Below are 19198 nucleotides of genomic sequence, written 5' to 3' on the forward strand. Positions count from 1 at the left end.
GACCACGCAGAGGCCACTCTGGGACGTGTCCCCGGGTGCTGTGGTTGCAGAGCCGCTACTCCTAACCAGCGAGTTGCCTGCTCCAAAGACATCACGCGACACGGTGAGCAGAGGGCCAAATGCATGGCGAATGCCCAGTAAATGTTTCCCAATATTTGGATAATTTCCTTTCACATTCCAAACACGTATCCCTCCATTTTATGATCCATTGCACCCCACATGTCCAACAGCTAGTGCCCAGATTTATTTAATTATTGCCATGAAAACAAAAGCTGGCTTGGGCTCCACAGACTACAAACACATTCGTTCTAGAAGGGGAGCATCGTCTCAGCTTTTGTTTTTATTGCTTTTAGCACATCAAGCACGTAATATGTACTAAGTAAAAGTGAAAGGTTAGAGATCACCTCAGACTAAAAGTTGCTCCGGGGGGTGTCTACACAGGAAATAGGCTGTTATACATCCCTTTCCATCCGGAGCCTCCTGGCCCTCTGACATGCCTTACGCACGCACTGCCATCAAGGCACAGAGGAGTTAATTAGCATATGAGGAACAAGCCGGTCTCGTCCTTACAGGACATCAAACTGTGAAGCAAAGGTATTCAAAGGGAAAGAAAGCGAGTCAGATATCGAGGAGAGTTAAGGCCAGTTGTTCTTGTGCTTAGGAGAGCTTTCCAGGGAGTAGGAGAACCAAGATGCGGATGCCAGGCTTTATTATGCAAAGTAGGAATCAAGACATATTGAGAGATGTGTAGTCTGATGGGGGGACAGAGTCCGAGACCTTGGGACGCGAGTTCCCTGCAGCCGTAGGGTTCTTGATGAGAGACCCTGGAAAAGGACAAGGTCCTGGGGAAGCTGCAGGGTGTCAGAGAGCGAATGTTGATCAAAACAGAGCTATTTCCTTTACATGAGCTGTCCTCTAGCAATTACTTCCCAGTCCTTAACCACAATCTGATTTAAAAAATCTTTAAAAGAGGGGCGCCTGGGTGGCTCAGTCGGTTAAGCGTCTAACTTCGGCTCAGGTCATGATCTCCTAATAGTGATCTCACGATCTCACGGTTCATGAGTTTGAGCCCTGCATCAGGCTTTCTGCTGTCGGTGCAGAGCCCACTTTGGATCCTCTGTCCTCCTCTCTCTCTGCCCCTCCCCAGCACTCTCTCCCTCTCTCAAAAATAAACATTTCAAAAAAGCTTTGAAAGAAATATGCTCTAGTACAGTGTGTTATGTACGACACTAGGCAATCCCGTCTCATAATTACTCTTAACGCAAGCCCATGGTTTTACCAACACAGTTCGCGCTCGTGTATTGCAACGAACGGCTTATCCTCCCCACAGCAATGTAAAATGCCGAGCACATTTGTTTAATAAAATAAACAGTAAATAAATCAGCACCCTCAACCCAAACGACATCTAGCACAAGGTTTATACTACTACAGGGAAATCTCCACCAGACACTATTAGCTTGTATGTTTCCCTTTCCTCGAGCAAACTCCTGCGGTGTATCAGAATGAAGGAAAGCCCTTCAATTTGAATTATGTAGGCACGGATGACAGATGTAGGCACTCGATGACAATTCCGTGTTTCCGGGTGAGGCTCCCGCAAGTGTCAGCCTCTTGCTCCTCTTGACTATGGATCTATAGCCACTAAGGAGCGTAACTGCCAAGTCAAAGGCTCTTTTCAGAACTAACCCTTCCCAAGCCAAGCCGATTCTGACGACTTTCGCTTTCTCTCCTCTGTTCAGCAGAAGCAACCCCCAGAGGAGACGGTTCATTGAGTAAGCCCCAGTCAGTAAACACCCCCAAACCTCATAGATGGACAGAGAGAGAACAGCTCAACACCAGCGCGAGCCAAAAGACTCATCTGTGGGAGAAGAAAAGCCTGAAGAAGTTCACTTCGATCGGGAGAGAGGGCTGTTTACTTACGTTGCTCGCAAGACCTTCCAACAGCTGGAGTCTTTGAATTCTAGTGCACGCAGATGTGGAGCTTTAACTCGAAATCCCCTTCTCTTTGGCAGCGAGGAGCCTGATAGCTCTGCGGGGCTGCAGATTGATAAGTAATTTCCTGATTGGTTTCAAAAGCGTTCTCCCGGGCTTCGAGCAGTGGCTGGGAGAGAGGGAGCACGCAAGCCCCATGACGTGCAATGACGCTGTGGCCTGCACAGACCTCCTGTTTGATCGAGCTCGAAAGAAGTATCTGTTGACCTCACCAGCAAAAATAAGTAGCCTCCTCTATCTGTTGGCTCCCTCCCTGAATCATATCTGGGAACCAGCATGAAGAATCTGGACCATATTTTGTTTCAATATTTGTGATTGCTTTCTTACCAGCCACTTCAGAGAACGTTCTCAGAGACCGTGCCCTCCGGTCCCTTCATTTCACAGTGGAAGGAAATGAAACCCAGGGTTTACAAGCCTTGACCAGGAGCGCACGGGGTATGAGTGGAAGGACTGGATCCCAAGAGCCTCCTGACTGTCACACCAGAGCTCCGTCCCCTATAGGGAGGTCGAGACAAAGATTTGGCATCTGGCTCTTGATCTTTAGAAGGCGTGTCATAAATCTCAGTTCTCAGGGCTGCAAAGTGGGAGTCAGAATAATGGTTGTGTTTGTGTGGTCTCACAGTATCGGGATCGCTGAGGGAGAACTTCATCAAGGCGGAGACCAATTATACCCCACGATGGGATTTTGTCAGTAGGGCCCAATCTACATGCTTCTCTTGTCCTTTTCTGTTCTCATAGTCCATTCAGGGTTATTTTCTGTTCTGGAAGAAGCCATCCAACAAGCCATCTGACTTGTTGGGGCAGAGAATTTCCTTGGGTCAAGGAAGAAGACAGGACACGGAGAAAACTTTTGACCTTGGAAAACCAGGTCAAGATCAGATGCAAAGGTAGAGCATGTTTGAACATTTGCCACAGAAAGGACACTGGGTCTGGAATCAGAAAATCAAGGCTTGGCTACTGCCTCTAACACTCATCAGCCAAGGGAACTTCATTGAAGCATTACAAACCACAATTTCCTCCCTGGAGACATAATCCCTGTCCTGCCGGGCTTGCCTCATTTTGCGGTGGGAAGATCAAATGCATTCTGCATGGAGGTCGTGCTTATCAACACTTGCAGGCTTTGAAATTGTGAGGAAGTATTTTCCGGCATCCCGAATAGCATCTCACACAGAAAGCTCTGTTGATGGGATGATGCCACGTCCTCTATCCTGGGTTCTTGGACTTGTTCCCTTCTCCTTTTAAGGAGTATACTTTGCCTTTCTTCCCTTATTATGCCATCTCTTGGCGCTTGTATCCCCGGTCTGGCCACTACTGATCTTCCTTCTTTCTTAGAGTTTATGTGTCCTTCTATCTCTCATGCAACAGTAAGAATGAAAAGAAGGAGAAAATGTTTTCCTCAACCACACAGAAAACCATCTGTAGAGTTTTGACACATGCGAGGCTGTGTGCATCCTGGACACAGGATGTACTTGTACATCCAAGTATTCACGGCCAGACAGCAAATGGATTGAGACCAGCCTCACTGATGAAAATGCTCAACCCCCCAGTCCTGTTTAGTTCTCCCATTCCCTTCCTTTGCCCTTTCATAAATTCATTCTTCGAATGTCATTGCAGTTAAGATTTGCACTCCATCATCTCTAAGAGCAGTTTTTGGGCCGCCATAACGAACCACCATAGACAGGGGGCTTAAGCAACAGAAATTAACTTTCTCATGGTTTTGGAGGCTGGAAGTCTGAGATGAGGTGTCAGCATGGTCGGGTTCTGGTGAGAGCCCTTTCCCTGGCTTGTGGACAGCTGCCTCTCACTGTATCCCCACATAATGGAGAGTGGGAAGGCTCTCCCTCCCTCCCTCCCTCCCTCCCTCCATCTCTCCCTCTCTCCTTCTCTCCCTCTCTCCCTCTCTCCCTCTCTCCCTCTCTCCCTCTCTCCCTCTTCTTATAAGGCCACGGTCCATGTGGAGCAGGGCTCCGACCCTATAGCTTATTTAACCTTAATTACCTCCTAAAGACTCTTATCTGCAGATATAGTCTCATTACCCTATATGTCAGGGCTTCAACCTACGAACTTTGAAGGGACACAGTTGAGTCCAGAGCAGACCTGGAGAAAGTGAGAACATTAAGCTAACATTACGAAGCACTCACTGGGTATAAGGCCCCACTTGTTTCTTTTCTCATTGAATCCTCATAACAATTTTCAGAGGCTGGTAGTGACTTTTCCAAGGTCACAAATCTAGTAAGTGGCAGTGTCCACATGTAAATTGTGATGACCAGCACCATGTTCTTTTCATGACACAATCTGCCTCCATCCCCTCTTTTCTCCTGGGCTCTGAGCCATGAAGCTCTATGTTTCTTTCCTGCTAACACTGAGCTCAGCTGCCTCACGTCAGGGAGGTGTTACCCTGTGAGAAGGGGAGGGGGTGAAGGGGAACTCTGTGGTTTTCTTTAGGGACTCCCCACTGAATTTAGGGTGACAGCTGTCAGGAGTCTGCCCAGAATGTTCTTTTTCTCTTCCTGCTTTCCTCCCAGACTCCTCTGTGTTGATAAATCCTTGTCATCAGTTTGAACTCAATCGGTGTCCTTACCTCAGGGAAGCTTTCTTTGACTTGCCCTGTACCTGCTCTAGCTCTCCCTTATACTCTCCTATCCTTCCCCTTCGTTATTGTTTCCTTTTTGTACACCTTTACAAATGTTACTTCATAGCTATCGTAGTTGAGGAGTTGTATATTTTTAAGATAATTGCATAATGCTTGTCTTCCTCACTGGTTTGTAGGTTTCACTGTGGGCAGGGATGTCTGGTTCACTGAAATATCTCCAACCATTAGACCACTAATGTTAAGCCCTCTGTTATCACCAAATTAATTTTTCTCCTTGCTGTTTTGCACAAGGAAACTAGATTTGGCTCATCAAGAATGAGGTTCTTGGAATAAGAAACAATAGCTGAGGAACAGACCTTGGGTCACACCTGCCAGCCTTCTGGTCAACCCTCGGATTCCTGTAAGGGCAGCACAGCCTGGCCGTCTGCACGGTGGGGGCTGCCTATTCATACTCCTCTAGCTTTGGTCTCTTTCAAGAAAGAGACGAAAGAGAGATCCCGATGCAACAAGGCATGAGGCGGTATAGGACTTGCCAAGCAGGAGTTTGTACCAGGAAAGACATTCTCAGCGACAGAAGCCACATGTGCAAAGATATGGAAAGACAACGTGCTGTGTTAGAGAATTACAAGGAAGACGCTTTTGTCAGTGTGTTGCAAGGAAATGTGATAACATTAGTGAAAGTTCCAGATAGGTATTAAGCGTTTTCATTATTATCTGTTTCTCATCTGTGTTTGGTGGGCCAATGACAGAGTCCATGTGAAATTGTTTTATAAACTGTAAAAATGTTATAAAAATTTGCTTATTAGAAATTCTTTTGGATGAAGATAGCTTGGCAGAGAGACCGAGAAACTATGCTGGGAAATGAAATTATTTATGAATTTTCTTCATTCACAAACTGAAAAATTTGACTAATTTCCTTCTTCAAATCCCCCTTTCAAAGACTAGATTATAAATTTCTAGTATTTATTAAACGTCAGTGAGCTGGGATACAGGTTTTTAACTCAGCATTATCCCTGGATCTTTCTACTCTCTCTTATATTTCAGGGACCCGACACCTGAAACTAAATTTCCTCAAAACTTTTTCAGTCAGTTTCCCTGCTTAGAACCAGCCAATGAGGGCACCACAGGGATGTCAAAGGCAGAAATGAATGAGGGGACACCCTTTGGTGGCAGTCGCAGTCAGAGTGAGGACACTCAAATGATGCAAAGTTTGTAGGAGCTTCTGGGTGAGATCCCGGAATCACATAATCTAGTGTGGTTTTCCAGCAACCCTGCACTTCTGAGTTTCCAGAAAAACATCATGGTCTCTTCTTCAAATATTGGTTCCACAGCCTTTTTTTAAATTTAGAAATAATGGCATACTCTTAGGAGGTTGCAAAAAAAAAAGTTGCATAAAAACCAAATAAAACAAAAACTAGCTCCCCTCAATAATGACATCTTTTATCACTGTAATATGTCAAAACTAGAAGTTGGCATCAGTACAACACTATTAAGTAGATTGTAGAACATATTCAGATTTCACCAGGTTTGCATGGGTTCATTTGTATGTTGTAAAGTTCAGTGCAATTTAATCTTATGTGTAGATTCTCTACAGTTCTTTTGATGGTTGTTTAAGGCTTTGATTTCTCATGTTCAATCCCTACCTAGAGTGATTTTTATTTTTCTGATTCCTGACTGATATGAATGCTAATCTTCTGGTGTCATTACACACTTGAAGCCTTACAGTCAGGCTTTGATTCTTACATTCCATTATGTTCATTCATTTATTCAATTAACATATGACTCAGTGATTTTTTTTTCCTGTATGCTCTTTTACCCATTGTCTTTGTCCATGGCATTGTCACAATACATTCAAATTATTGCAACATATTTTTAGCTATTTCTTGGGCTTTAGTTGTTACATTCTCAAGATCATCCTTACCATAGTGTATCCAAGAATGCAATACTAGTTTAATCATTCCTAAATAGTGGTAAAATAATTTATATGTGATAAGACAAGAAACAAAAAATAAGAGGTACAGGAATTGGATTAGAAGAAGCAAATGTATCATTATTGAAAGATACCACAGTTGCACACCCAAACAATGCATGCAAATTTTAAAAGCCTATTAGAAAGAATATACATTCAATATGGTTGCCAGACAAAAAATAAACACATGAAAAATAACCTAAACACTAAAAATAATCAGAGGATAGAATGTTAAAAAAATCAGCTAAAATCCTTGTTAACAGCAAAATGATGTTGGTTTTTCTTTAGAGGAAGGGCATCCTATCCTCTCCCTAACTCTGGGCTTTTTTTCTCACTTGAGCCCTTAATAGGCTCAACTTGTGTGGACAGATTCACAAAATCTTGTTTTCCCTTCTTGATTATTCAAGCCACAAGTGATAAAAACCTGGTCTGGGGGAAACCAGTTTAGAAACAAAGATGATGATGTGTCCTTTGTCCCTTCCTAGCTATGACACATTTCCTCCCAAAAGTGTCTCTTCTGCACTACAGGACTATGCAAATCTCTCTCTTCACTAATGGACTAAGAAGAGAATCTTAGCTAACATTTGTTATGTGCTAACATTGTTCCTCAATTTTTACAACCAATTAATCCTTACAACTATATGAGTAGAAAATTGAAATTAATCCCAAGTTTCAAGGCTACCAGAAGGTAGAACCAAGCTGAGAACCAGGTGGTGAGTCTCCCAGCCTTTACGCAATGCATCCATAGTATACTGCTTTTCTTCTGAGTGACAATACTATTTTTCCCACAAAGGGTATTAATGAGCCCTGATAAGCTGCATTGGCTGCATTGGGTACATTGGCTTAGTCTATCTAATTAAAAAATATATTTGCAGCAAGATGTTAGGTAAATAAATGGCACAGGTGGTACCATGCAATGACAAAAATTATGAAAATAATGTGAGTACTAATATGTGAAAAACCCACATTTCGTGGAAGTCCTAAGTCAATGACCTTGACTTGTGGGTGAAACCTTGCTATAAGGGAGCATTTGGATTTGTCTCCAAAGTGTAGTTATTTCTTTAGAACTACAGCACTTCAATAAGGGCAACAAAATTCTCATCATTCTCTGAAGTATAATTCAGAAGACTGTTTTCCCCACGGATAGCTCTCCTTTGAAGATGAGAAATTGCTTTCTTTCCAATTTTATTCCAAGATTTTGATTGAAAACACTCAAATGCAAGCCTGGCTTCAAAGCATAGTTTGTATCCAGGAAGGATTTCCTGGTTTACATTGCTTAATTAATGATAATATTGATTCAAAGGAAGAAAGAGCTCCCAAATCTTAGCAATTTCCATTGGTAGTAGATGTAACCTCTACGTAAACACTTAAACCAAAATGTCCCTTGAAGGAACTCAATCTCAAATTCTTCCAGTCTCCCACTTCCTCATTTCACAACCATCACTGTCTTTTCTGCTCCCCATCCTAATTATTTCATTTTTCATGCTCAACATCGTGACTGTGCTTTCTCAGCAAACTCCTAGTAATCACCCATATGCTGCTCATCTTAATCAGCAATGATCTTTCCACTTATTTGGGGCATTATCTGGGATAAATGAATGTACGGTGGTCAGTTTATCTCAGTCAAACAACGCATAAGAGCTCCTTTGAAGATTTGAAACATAATCTAAGCCATATGCAATTTGAAAGGTCAATATGTCACCAGAAAAGAAAGTAAAAGAGAAAGAGGAAAATAAGAGAGGGAAGGAAGGAAGGTCAGTAGGAAGGCAAGAAGGAAGGAAAGAAAGGCGGGGGGGGGGGTGGGGGGTAGAAAAAAAGGGAGAAAGAAAGACACAATGAAAGGAAAACAAAGAAGGCAGAGGGGGAAGAAAAGCAAAGGGGCAGAGCCTACAACTCTAGATCAAACAGGCATGATAAGCATTTTTCCCGTAAGACCAGCTGCTGTTTTGGATGTACCATACTACATCATTCTTCTACAGATGCAGCACCTTATAAGCTCACTTACTAAGAGTTCAAATGCAGCTAACATTTACACTTACAAGTGCCATGTTTGGACAGGGTGACCAGCTATCTTGGTTTGCCTGGGACTTAGGGGGTTCCCCAGATGTGGGACTTTCAGTGTAAAACCCGATAGTCCAGACAAACTAAGATGGTTTGCTTGGGGGCAAGGAGTTTTCCAGGGGATGAGGCTTACAGTGTTAAACCAGAAAAGTCCTGGGCAAATTGAAAAAAGTTGGTCACTGTGTCTTTGGGTGAAACCTTATCTTTGGGTAAATATTACCTCTCATGTCCTTTGGATATTGTGTAGAAAATGCTTTAGCTAGTTTCGGTGCATCTGTTAAGTGTTGCACACAATGTAATGGATATTTCTTTTTCCCTGCCTACCTGGTGCCCCAATATTCTTTGGTTAACTCCTTCCTTATCTTATGTGGTTCTAATTGGGCTAGCACTACCTCCCTTGGAGCGAAAAAGTTAACTAGGCTGGGTCAAGCATGGCAAGCCACCTGAAACATCTGAAAACAATGACTGGTAGAGGTGAGAGTGTAACTGAAGAGAGACAGCCCTTGGGAGAGAGAAGTCCCTTCTGCTTCTCCTAAAGACTATCACTGGCCATCCTGTCCACTGTGTATAACAAAGTCAACAGACACAGCAGAAAGTGGGATGGGAGAGAAAGAAGGAGAGAGGAAGAGAAGGAGAGAGAGAAGAAGAGGGAGAGAGGAAGAGAAAGGGAGAGAGAGAGAGAGAGAGAGAGATAAAGGGATCCAAAACATCATCTGAACCCCTGGATTGTGCCATGCATGAAGCCAACACCATTCCTAAACTGACCAAATACATAAGCTAATGTATTCCCTTTTTTCTTAAGCTATCTTGAGTAGGGTGTCTGTCACATGAAACAAAGGAGTTGTGACTAGCAGACATATATGGGCTTGGTCTTCTTTTCTGAACTCAGTCCCGCGAGACAGTAGACCCGTATGAAACTGCTAACATTCCACTTCTGTTGACTGCAAATATGGCAGGATCACTTGCTTCAACTAAGTATTATTTCCCCCATTTTACAGATGAGGAAAAAAAAACACCTCAGTGGTGATAAGTAGTGTGCCTAATGTTGTACATTTATTAGATAGGAGACCTGGAAATCAGATCCAGGTCGGTTTGATTCCAAGGTACACAAATACATTTCCAGTTCTTCATGCTTCTTGAAAAATAAAAAGCAATCTCTTGAGAGCTATCCTTTGCTATTTGACAAATGCCTTGAAAAGGACTGAATTGTGACTCACACCCTACGTATGAACTTATATATGGTGCCAAACACCTGCTTATTGCTCCCCAAATCCCTGTGTCACTGGCTGTTTCATGAAAAGAAGTCAAATACAGGAGAATGCCAAACGAGATGGAAAACCCCATTGTACCCTGGTGTGTATTTACATCTTAGCAGGGATAAAGCTCCAGGCGATCATATGTCAGATTTCCAAATTTACTCCAGCTTTGGTTTTCACTGACAATCAAGAGATGCAATTTTTGCCTCTACGAAAGAGAAATCCTTTACCCGTTCTACTCTGTACAGAGAGATTGTTTAATTTGTTTCCCGTAACTCAAACCTAACACCCTGAAAACGCGGCTGTGTCAGCGAGATAAGCATTCAGAGTGTTTTCTTAATCTCTGGCATCTCATGTGCTTGCCCAGTGATGCAGCAGAATGGTGCTTGCCCAGAAAACATTTCTTTTCCCTGTTGGTAATCTATATATGCTCTAAAAACCTCAGTATGATTTGGGGAAGTTTGTGTGTCATTTTTTTTAACCTTTATTATGTGTGAAATTATTATCATTCAAGACTGCCCATTGATTGTAATGAATGCTAGAAAAACAATGTGTCTTCTTACTGTGTGGATACTATTCTGTAGTAAATCCCGTTGGTATTATCTACTGATCATTTCTTTTCCACGAATTCCCTTCCCCCTGTAGAGGAATCTAATAATCAGTTATTGCAGCTATAATACTACTCCCAAATCTCAGTGGTTTGTAACGACAAAAAACATTGATTTTTTTTTCTCGCTCATGGCAGGTTATGAAACACGCCCAAGACCATGCAACTGGTAATTGATGAAGCCTAGATTCATTCATTCAATGGATATCACTGAGTCCCTACACAAAGAGACTGATAAGGCACCAAGCCAAAGACTGTTTATGCCTTAGCTGATGAAATGACAAGTAAAAACAGTGTCATCACAGTTCTGGAGAGTCAATCAAAAAGAGAGAACATATCAAGTAGGAAAGATTTGACGTGATCTAATAGAGTCAGCAATGCTATGTTTGCCAAAGGTTGGGGTATATGGGTGCATAGGCCAGAACGGTAGCCATAGTTAGATCATAATAAGATTAATTAGACAATGCAAATATAAAGGCATTCCAAGTGAAAGCTGGCACTGCATCTCTAATTTCAACGGAGAGAGAGGACAGAGAGAAGCGAAACATTTGAAACCATTTTTGAGTGTCTACTCAGTGCCAGGCATTGTTACATGAGAAAAATTCACATAGCAATCTTCTGAGAACAGTGCCTCTCATTTCACACTTTATATCTCTGTGGATATCATTTTCTGTATGTCTAAGGCAAGGATAGTGTTATTTGTTTTTAAAAAATTGTTTAATGTTTATTCATTTTTGAGAAAGAGAGAGAGAGAGAGAGAGAGAGAGAGAGGGAGGGGCAGAGAGAGAGGGAGACACAGAACCTGAAGCAGGCTCCAGCGATGCAGGGCTAGAATCCACGAACCATGAGGTCATGATGTGAGTCGAAGTTGGATGCTTAACCGACTGAGACATCCAGGTACCCCAAGGATAGTGTTCTTTCTTTCTTTCTTTTTAAATTTTTTTAAATGTTTCTTTATTTTTGAGAGAGAGATAGAGAGTGTGAGCAGGGGAAGGGCAGAGAGAGGGAGGCACAGAATCCAAAGAAGGCTCCAGGCTCTGAGCTGTCAGCACAGAGCCTGAAATGGGGCTCAAACTCATGATCTGTGAGATCATGACCTGACCTGAGGTCGGACGCTTAACTGGCTGAGCCACCCAGGCTCGCCTAGGGTTATTTCTTTCTTAGCTTTGTCTTAGTTTGTGCCTGACACACTGCAGGCCCTCAGTGAATGGTAGTTGTCTTGAAAGTCTCTGTTAGTTGCTTCCCAATGTCGATCTTGCCCTTTGTTTGTACTAACAGATTTTTTGTTTGAGGAGGCAATGTGACCACGTAATGCCCCCCTTCCCAGACTCTCTGTGGCTAGGGAAGGCCATGTGGCACCCCCAGTCGGGGCCAGAATATGTGAGCAGAGATTGATGGAAGAGGTTGCTGGGAAAGCCTCTTGAAGGAGAAAGACAGGTGTCACCTGTTCAGTTCTTGTTCTTTGTATTTTGCCATTCACCAAGAATGCAGTCATGACATTAATATAGACATCTTGTGATCATGGCAAACACAGTCACATATCAGAACATAAGAGCAGAAAGGAACCTGGGTCTGATGACATTGAAGCCATCATACGAACCCTTGACTGCGTAGCTCCAAACTAACTTCATTGTAGATGAGAGACATAACCCCCGTTGGGCCGGGTCACAGAAGCTGGGTTTCTGTTGCATGACGTCAAGCACATTCCCTAACTGATACAGCTCTACACCACATTTCCATCATCTTCTCAATCTGAAATACTTTCAGATTTGTGTATAATGCCTCGTTGTTGCAAAAGATTTGGCTTCTTTCTGAACAAACTTTCTGGAATCGTTCATTTTTTCTTTCTAGATGAGGCATTGTTTGGCCACAGTATAACACAGTGCTGCCCGAAAGAAAACACCAATTAAACATGTCTTTTTGTTTTTTTAAACCAACCATCTAGCACACAGCCATGATAGCCTGCAGAAACAACTCCGACCTAGCCACGAGACTGCCGAGATCGAGCTTGCCAAGCCGTAGCAACATCAGAGAAAACAGAAAAATCAAAAGCGTCCCCTAAATAAAGGACATCCAGTGGAAGAGATATAGCACAGAATTAATGAGGTTTTCACTCTTGAATCCTGTAACTCTAGCAGTGGAGTTTGGTAGGAAAAAAGCGCAGAATGGTAGGGCAGAGAATCCAGGTTCAAATCCTTATGGAGTCACTGATCAGTTGCATAATTTGGGGCAAGTCTTTCCGTTTGCTGAGGCTTTCGTTCCCCAGCATGCAGAATTATGACAACAGCAGCAGCAGCAATAGCAACAACAGTAATAATACAACCTACTTAGAGAGTTGATAGGAGGAGTAAGTGAGGTGACGTACGTATGGGACCTGTAAACATCAAAATGTCACACAGGCTTTCGTCGCTATTGAGAGGTGAAAAGATATGGCAAGTGTGGAAACGGAGATGCCGAGGGATATACGGACTGTAAACGGTCTCTTGAAGGTTAGCGGTGAAGGTCTTTTATGGGTGTGATTAAGTGTTTCTTGCACACATCAGTACCAATCGTTAATGGCGGAGGGAAAATGAGGGAAGAAAACTAGCATTTTGGAGCACTAATTATGATCCTTCGGTGTTTTACACATATGACCTATATGACCTTTAATTCACTGGAGACGTGCGTGAATTTCCCTCCACAAATCCTCTGAGGACAGAACTTTTACGTTTTTGTGAGTGAGTTGCCCGGATGCGAAATTGGTGGGATGGTATGACCTGGGCACTGAGATCAGGAACGTGGACTCAGGTAGTGCACGTGTGGGCCCGGGGCCAGGCTTCAGGGAGGGGTCTGGGATCTGAAGTTTGCTTGGTGGTCACTCACAGAGGAAAAGATGGGAGTCTTCCTAACCCGAGGTTCAGGAGACTTAGCCCTATTTGTCAAGACGGGAAGAAGAGAAAGGAATTTTCTAGCCACTGAAGACGTCACTCAGCTTCTCATACACACACCTGTTAGGGGACAGTGAGTGCAAACGTTTTGCTGTATGGCTGGCACTGTGCTAAACATGCCCAATTATAAACTCACTCGCCTTCACAACAAGCCTACAAGGTAGGTACCGTGGTTATCCCCATTTTGCAGACGAGTAAACTTAGGAATACAGTGGTTAAATGAGTCGCTCAAAGTCACCCAGTTGGATTGGAATTGAGACAGTCCAGTCCTGGAGCCCTAGGTTACGATGATGCTGTTTCACCCGTCGAGGGGGAGAAATAAGGCAGAACATATGTCAAACAGCTGGGCTGTAAATCTTGAAGGCTCAGCTCCTCAAGAAACTCAAAAGAGTTCATGTGTTTTTTCATGAAAGAAACTCTGACCAACTGCTCTCTTCATTTTTTCAGTGAATTAAAATGGAACCACCTACTCATATGTAGCTGTGTCTCTCCTCATTCTAGTGCGAGATTTAGGGATTTGGGAAGACATCTGGAATTTATTTATGCCATTTGGATTTTGAAACTCAATATTAAACTCTTATAATGAAACAGACAAAGAAGTCAAAGTAGACCATATTAGTGAAATCTGACTACATAGGGCATATGTTTGCAAACTGGGCTTTAATGTCTGGCTAAAATATTGCTCCAAATACCCTGGATCATTCTTCTCAGAAGGTAAAAACACATTTCTGGAATCATTTTGACTTTCTGTCTATATGACAATGGAAAGAACTAGATTTCATGGCTTTTTCCTCTCCCTCAGATAAGGTCATAAACGGTGTAAGTGTTTGCCTATGCTGACGTTAAATATGGCACAGAGATAGTTAGAAAAATATCACCTTGACTTGTCCCAGTTTTTCATTTGGATCATGGGGAGACACCATGGGTTCCAGAGGCAGGCAGCCTGGACTGGTTTTGCCATTCATGAGTAGTATAATTTTGGACAATCTCCCCAAACCAGTTTTGAAACCTAGAGGATGTCTCGAACAGAAGGTGTAAGGTGGAAAAGAGTTTTAACAAACTGGGTGAATTTTAGATGGTTCATATTGGCCAAAGTGGAATATGTTGTGTGTGCGGCTTGTTAGGGGATGAACCCCAAGAGTTGAGATCATAAAAGGCCCCGTGTCGCAAGCCAGGGTGGTCGGACTTTTTCCTGAAAGCAATAGGGAACACCAGAGTTGTTTTAATTTTAATCTTTTTATACACTAATCAGAGCTGCTTTCCTTTATTATGAATGTCGTAGCTTATTGTAGAAAAAATAGATAAGGAAGGAGGGAAACACTTGAAATTAAACCTTCAAGAGCCTGTGTTAACCTCTAGGGAGTGTTTTTCTTTACCCCTGGGAATGTAGATGAATGCTTTAATAAAAATGTAATCAAACCGTGCCCACTCTTTTATAATCTTTTTTACTATTACGATTATATAAATACCTGTGTGAGTCTATGTAGATTTGCTCAGTGTCTCCTTCATGGCTACGTAGTATTTACTGGCTATATGGATGTACCCTAATTTCTTTAATGTTGTTTTATTCTTGGGTGTTTAGATTGTTTCCACATGGTGGGATTGTAAATCACCTGTAATAAACATCCTCATGAGTAAATCTCAGTATTTCCTTAGAATGAATTTTAAGACATAGAAGGATATGCTTATTTTAAGGAATTCGGTATACATTGCCAAATTACCCCCCAGTAAGGTTGTTGAAGTTAACTGTCCTTTAGGCAGAATTCGAGGCTACTCATTTTATTCTAGCGCCTAAGTAAGTGGGTGATAGCAGTTTATTGCTGACAGATTAGAGCAAGAAAATCACAAAGACAGCAGAAATGAGGAAATTATGAAGGATGAGGGTGTCTAACATGCGAAATCGCTGTCTTGGAAGACGGAACTGGTAGAGTCTTCAAATATTTGAGAGACCACCGCGTGGAAGGAGGACTGGCCTTATTCTGAGCAGTTCCCAATGACAGAACTAGGATCAATTCAGAAAAATTCCAGAAAGAGAGTCTGATTCAATAGGAAGATTTTCTATCATTTAATGCTAAAATGTGCAAGAGGCTGTTGTAGTATCTTGGAAAGCTGTCTCAGGCATAATTCCATTTTGGGCCTCTGCCCTTTCCAGAAAAAAAAAAAAAATCCGACTTCACAATGGAACTTTTGTTTTTGTTTTTGGACAACCATCGTGTCCTCTGGGCTACATTCTTGTGGATCTTAGATATACACTGAGTTGGTAGGAATTGACCAGAGCTCTGATAGGCTAACTTGAAGTGTAAATGTTACGTCTCGTATGTGTATGAATGGAGTTTTAGATACGGTCTCAGGCTTTGTGTTGGTAAATTCGCCTACTTGCTGAAATTTATTGGTGACTGCAAATCAATACTCAAGGATGCTTTCATGGTCATTTGCAGATATGCACAGAGCAGCAAAGATTTGAGTGCCTTGGTGGGCGTGTTTCCAGCTGGGGTCAAACAAGGCGATGTATTACCTTCCTCTTTTAGTCCCTCAGGCTATAAACAAGTATCCTTTCAGCTGTCTGTTTAGTGCCACATTTTGGACACTTTTAGGTTTTTCTGTTTTGTTTTTTTTTTTTGGTGGTGATTTTGCTGTTCAAATGGGCCCCAAACATAAAAGTTCCTTCTCACGTTCCTCAGCACAAGAGGGCTGTGAGATGCCTTATGGAGAAAGTAAGATAAGCTTCATTCAGTCATGAGTTACGGTGCTGCTGGCCATGGGTTCAACGTTAATGAACCAACAATACGCATTAAATAAAGTGCCTTTAAACAGAAACACATGTAAAACAAAGTTGTATATTGATCTACTGCTGAAAACACTGTGACTAGAAGCTGGCAAGACCCTACCCCTGTGTTTTCCCCAGGAGCAGGGGTTCAGGACTTGCTAATTCAGTCTTTGGAATGACTTTGCATAGAACGTAACTACTGCAAATTGCAATAATTGACTGTATGTGTTTTATTTTGACTTTTTTTTTTAAAGTTTATATTTATTTTGAGAGACACAGAGACAGCGTGAATGAGGGAGGGGCAGAGAGAGGGAGAGAGAGAATCCCAAGCAGGCTCTGCACTGACCATGAAGAGCCCAATGTGGGGCTTGAACCCACAAACCGTAAGGTCATGACCTGAACTGAAACCAAGAGTTGGATGCTTAACTGACTGAGCCATCCAGGCACCCCTCGACTGTATGTGTTTTAAAAGACTGATGGATTATTTTTTAAGTGTTTCTTTATTTATTTTGAGAGTGGGAGGCAAGAGGCAGAGAGAGAGGGACAGAGAATCCTAAGCAGTCTCTGGGCTGACAGCAGCGAGAGCCCAATGCGGGGCTTGAACTCGTGAACTGGGAGATCATGACCTGAGCCTAAGTAAGACGCTCAACCGACTAAGCCACCCAGGCTCCCCAATCTGCTGTTTTGTCTGGGGTTTAACTGATGATGTGAATCAGCTGCTATTATTTCAAAATCAGAAAGTAAATCGAGTGGTCCCCAGGGCTGCCTTCTTTGGGTGGGGCCGTAGATTCTAGTTTCTCAGGTATTCACAGGGTTGCAACGTTCATTCGATCTGCCTGGCCCCACAGGTGTTTATTTAGGACCCGGCTCACTGCTGTGTTAGCTCCTTCCTTCTGCTATGATGCCGTCACTTACATTCCTTAATCTCATCCTCATATGTTTATTGCTATTCTGCAGCTGAATGAATTTGCCCAAGGTCTTCTGGCAAAGCGGACTAGATATTCAATCCTAGCTTTCCAGCCCCTTTCCCCACTCAGTCTTCCTGAATTTTTACAACCTGTAAACAGCACAGACCCATCACCTGCCCCAAAGCGAGGCCTCGCCTGGATATTCCTAATGCATCAGTCTCTGGACGTTGCTCCGACAAAAGCAAGAATGTAGCGGTGTCGTGCCTGCATACCTGAGCTGGGGTGGAGTGAGGAAGCAGTGTCTCTCTGGGACACGGTCCTCTAAGTATTAACAAAGTTCAAGTGAGCTCTTCGCATTCTGACATTTTTGCTTTGGGGCCCGTACTTTAAATTTGGGTCCTAGAGCGCTGGGAAAAATTCTTTAGGAGACAACCACATTTTTCCCCCCCAAATTCTTTAGGAGTCAAGCTTATCTTGTCTTCCTGCTTTCTAAGGTCAACATGAGTGTATGGGGCCTCCTCCATTAGCGGGTGGGGCTGGAATTCCTGCACTGTCAGGACGGCATTGCCATATCAAAGGCCACAGGGTTGAGCCCATTCGACAGGAGTCCATAAGGATGTCTTCTTCATCCAGAATAGGACACATCAGAGCCCAAATGCCATGCAGAGACTTGGCCTTGAGAGTGTCATGGAATCCTTCTGAGGAAAGTTCTCCCTCTGGCCTCTCCACTTTCCGTCCCTCTTCACACCAGGGCCAGGCTAATCCTAAAATTCTGCATCCCAAATGCCCCCTTCACTCAAAAGCCTCTGATGGGTTCCCCAGTTCGTTGAGAACAAAGTCAGCATTAACTCTCCTGTATTGAGTTTTTCCTGGTTTGATCCCATCCAAATCTTACCCAACTTTTATCTCACTACTTTCCTTCCAGAACATTTTTTCTCTGCTCTGCGTAGGGCTCCTTGGCCTTCTCCATGGATTCCATATGCAAGCCTTTTCTGCCGTTTTTCCACTGGACACGTGGGTCCCATCATTCCTTCAAGACCCTGTCCAGCCTCCTCTCCTTTGCAGTTTGGGACTTCTGAGCCTCATTTTCCCCAGTTGGAAGGTGGGTTTTAATGAGGGTTAAGTGCACACAACCAGCCTTCCAGAAAACAGCTGTGGAGGTGGAGGGGCTCGTGGTGCTTCTTCAAGGAGATCCACAAATACTGGGATGTACCTCGACTGAAGCTTTAGACACACAAAACATGAGCTTCTTATTTCCAAGGGTTAGAATTGATACAGGACCTATAGATTCATTATATAATATGTGTGTGTATTCATTCTCTCTCTCTCTCTCTCTCTCTATATATATATATATACACACACACACACACACACATATATATAAAGTCACCATATATACATATATACACCATATATATTCACTATATATATGTGAATCTTCTAAGAGATTCATATACCAATGAATGTATGAATCTTAGAAGATGAATATATATGTGTATATATATATATTCATCTTCTAAGATTCATACATTCTTTGGTTCAAACACATTTTGGACAAATAGTAGTTTCATTCTGGAGCTCATAACTCAGCTTCTTTTTCTTCTTGGTAAATGGGAATAATACTAACTGAGGGGGTGACCGGGAAGACTAAATGAGATCATGCTTGTCTAACAGTTAGGACATAGGGCACGTATCAGACACACAGTGGGCACTCAGCCAATGCCCATCTTTCCTTTATTCTGATGACTTCTATAATCAGTTAGGGATATCAGAGATAGGAATGTTGTTCTCAATCACCACAAAATCCCTAAACTGGTTCGGTCTGAGACACAAGCTCTATTTGAGGTGTTTTGTGTTTTATGGGTATATCACACGGCTTCTCCCAAATTTTTCTTAGATTCACTTTTGAAGAAAATCTGAAAATGAGAGCCGAAAGAAAAATGCCCAGCCAGTTCTCCCTTTTATGGGCATGTTGGCAGTTTTTCTGTCCAAACCAAACAGTCTCTGTTATGGTCTTACCCAACTTGATTCGCAAAGAATCCAAAACTTGTCCTGGAATGAACTTGCTGGCCAGTTTCTCTTAAAATACGGTTATATTAAAACATTTTTTAAAAAGGCAAC

At 42.7% G+C, this 19198-nt stretch overlaps 1 protein-coding gene across 3 annotated transcripts in view; it reads right to left on the reverse strand.

The window, feature by feature from the left end:
* C1QTNF7 (C1q and TNF related 7) overlaps positions 1-19198 on the reverse strand; it is a 107683-nt gene that overhangs the window by 73341 nt on the left and 15144 nt on the right. For 2 of the 3 annotated variants that reach the window (XM_007093759.3, XM_042984908.1), the window contains exon 1: positions 1918-2164. The exons of the other annotated variant lie outside the window; for it this stretch is intronic. The gene's annotated coding sequence lies outside the window, so the exon portion shown is untranslated. Of the gene's footprint in view, positions 1-1917; positions 2165-19198 lie in introns of those variants that run through there. 3 annotated transcript variants of the gene reach the window in all.

Source organism: Panthera tigris, chromosome B1 (assembly GCF_018350195.1).
Source record: "Panthera tigris isolate Pti1 chromosome B1, P.tigris_Pti1_mat1.1, whole genome shotgun sequence".
In the NCBI taxonomy this organism is placed as follows: domain Eukaryota; kingdom Metazoa; phylum Chordata; class Mammalia; order Carnivora; family Felidae; genus Panthera; species Panthera tigris.